Source organism: Emiliania huxleyi, assembly GCF_000372725.1.
Source record: "Emiliania huxleyi CCMP1516 unplaced genomic scaffold EMIHUscaffold_580, whole genome shotgun sequence".
Classification (NCBI taxonomy): Eukaryota; Haptophyta; order Isochrysidales; family Noelaerhabdaceae; genus Emiliania; species Emiliania huxleyi.
In genome coordinates, this window is record NW_005197647.1 from 5,920 (window position 1) to 8,947 (window position 3,028).

Below are 3,028 nucleotides of genomic sequence, written 5' to 3' on the forward strand. Positions count from 1 at the left end.
TTGCCAGCCCGAGAGGCGCCATCAGCACGTAGATTGTCACCATCAGCTCGAGGAGCTGCGTGTACGCGAGCGGCATCTGAGGGGAGGAGAAGACGGCTGCGGGCGGGGTCGCGATGAGGCGGCTGCGAGCGCGCGGGAGGCGGCACACACCGGCGTGCCGAGGTACATGAGCACGTCTGAGGCGGCGCCGCGCATCGCGCTGATGTTGGCCTGCACGATCTGCAGCAGCCCCGAGTGGAGCGAGGGAGGAACGTCTCGCAGCATCGCGGTGCGCAGCCGGCACGTGAACCAGCCGTACGCGATCGAAAGTGGCGTCGAGGTCGCGAGTGTGGTCGGGCGCAGCGCCTCGCACTCCTCCGCCGCGATCAGCCCGTCCTCGCGCAGGCCGCGCAGCACGCGCTCCATGGCGTGCTCCGGGTCGCTAGTGACGAGCGGGTCGATGGAAGTGACATGCAGCGCGTGCGCCAGCCAGAGCAGCCGCAGGAGCTCCTCGTAGTCCTCGCGCCGCTTGATGTACGCCGAGAGCATCACCGTTGTGTCGACGGTCTTCCCGTTGACGGTGCCGCACAGCTCGCGCAGCTTCCACCAGCGCGTGAAGACGGTGGCGTTGAAAAAGGAGAGGATGAAGGTGACAAACGACGTGCACATGTTGAAGAAGGAGTCGCAGTCCTGGAAGAGGTAGTAGATTAGCGTCTTCTTCTGCCCATCCCTCACCGCCCTGCGGATCGGATTGTAGATGTGGCACAAAAGGAACGAGAGGCAGACGGTGAAGGCGCACATCCGCCACACGTCGGGCAGCACTTTGACGTGCCGCATCGCGAGCAGCCGCGGGAGGCGCATGTTGTTAAGAGATAGAAGTGGACAAGGGCGCCTCGTCGCGCCGCAAACGGAGATGTCGACAGCGCCACTACAGCGACGCCACTAAAAAGAATTTTAGAGTTAAGTGCTGCAAGTGCTCCAAATCCCTCCCTTGGGTTGTGTGTTTTCTTTCTTTCTTTTTCCAAATCGCACAACACTGGGCACGGGACTGGCGCGCACTGGCACTAACACAGGTACACCACGGGAGCCACTAAAAAGAATTCGGGCTTCTTTCCGGGGACAGCAGCTGAGTCTGCCTCTGGCCTCGCCAACTCCCCTTCACAGGCATTCGTCGCATCCTAAGACCTCTCTCTGGCTAGCTAGTCACCCGCCCCGCGCCCCACCGTGCACCGAGGGAGGGGCGAACTTGTTTGTGTTTGTGTGACTTGCTTGGCCTCGGCAGTCTTCTTCCGAGAGAGATTTTTGAAAACCAACAAGAAAGCACGACACGCCTTTCCATATTTTGGGCTCGGCAGCTTGTCACCCTCCACGCCGAAGGGCACCATGAACGAAGAGCGATCCTGAGGGGAGGGAGGCGAGGGTGTAGAGGATGTATGTAGAGTGTAGAGCGCTGTAGAGCTGTAGAGCTGTAGAGCTGTAGAGCGCTGTAGAGCGCTGTAGAGCTGTAGAGCTCTACATCGGCTGCGTGACGAGGCGCCTGCGTTGTAGAGCGATGTAGAGCGCGATTTTGCTGTAGAGTTTGTTGTAGAGGCTCTACGCCAAACCGCCGGGAAGGCAGTGACTCAAAGAGGTCGAGTCGCACTAATGGGGTGTCTCCGAGCTTACTGGAGCTCTGATGGACGGCCCTGACTATCCCTGACACACAGAGAGTCACTCTGACGGCACCAGCCACCACAACTATAACTGCGTCATGACCAGCCTGCCATGCCTCGCTGGTGCCGCATTCGTCGCAGTGCTTCTTTAGCAGGCGGTGGACTGTCGGCTGCGAGGACGGTCGCATTTGCGAGGGCTGCCTCCCGACCGCGTCGAGTTCAATATTCATCGACGCGACAACAGAGACGCCCGGGCTCTCTCGCTCGGCTCTCTCCGCTGTTGTCGGCTTGTACGGGACCGGCGCGCGGCGGCCCCAGCTTCGCCTGCCTTCGGCTGAGCGCTGACAAGCTGCCGCGAGCCCAAATCACTGTGAGAGTCGAGAGAGAGTCGTGATATCTTGTTGGTTTTCAAAAATCGTTCTCTCTCCTGTCACTCAGCTTTCTGATCGTTTTGGAGCACTTGGAGTGCAGTTAGCAGCCTCACATCCAGGGCCGGGGGGCTAAGAAGCACACCCAGCGGGCCAGATGATCGGGATCGGGATGCGGGCAAGAGAGGCCTAGTTGTGTTCTAATTTATTTTTTTCGCCTGGGAGAGACTCAAGGAGGCACTGCTGTGGTCGTCGGTCCAACCATGTGGAGCGCTCTGAGCTCGTGCGAGGCTCGGCGTTCGTCTGAGGTGTCGCGTGGCAGCTGGTCATCATCGCTTGCGATCTCCACCTTCGTGGCGTCTTGCTGGTATCCGCGCCTGGCCGACGGCGGCGAGCAGCGATGCAGTGACGAACCGTCGCCGCCCATGTCGCCGCCATCGCCGGTCCTCTCCGATAAGGAGGCCGTCGACGCTTTCCGCAGCGCAGCTCTGGCATTCTTGCCGCCTGCAGGGGAGTGGTGGAGCCTGAAGGGCCTGAGTGCATGAGAAGGGTCTTATTAGAGTGACATCCCCTCGGAGTAAACCGTGCCCAGGCGAGTCCCATGGTTTAGGCATATCGCGTTGTTTTGTGTTGAGAATTGCACACGACGTGTCTCCCGCGCCACGGCCCCCCCCCCACGTCGCACACATCGCATCACACGTCCCGCGCCGCGGCGTACGGCGCAGGGCGCTACAGCCGCCGCAGAGGGACTGGTGAGGTGTGTGGGTGAGCCCCCTCCACGGCGTGTCGTCCAGAACCGGCCCAGCTTTCCCGGCGCCACACCCATCCGCCCCATACATGGACATCTCTACCCAACATCGGAAGATCCTTGGACTGTAGATCGTAATGCCTTTCTCAGATAAGTGGCAAATCTCCTGCCAAGAGCAGCAGTAGATTGAAGAACTGGTGGAGGCAAATCTTCTCCGGTGTAGATGCTCGAGAGGAGTCTGAGATGTCGAGTTGGTGCGTGCAGTCGCTTGAGATCTTGCG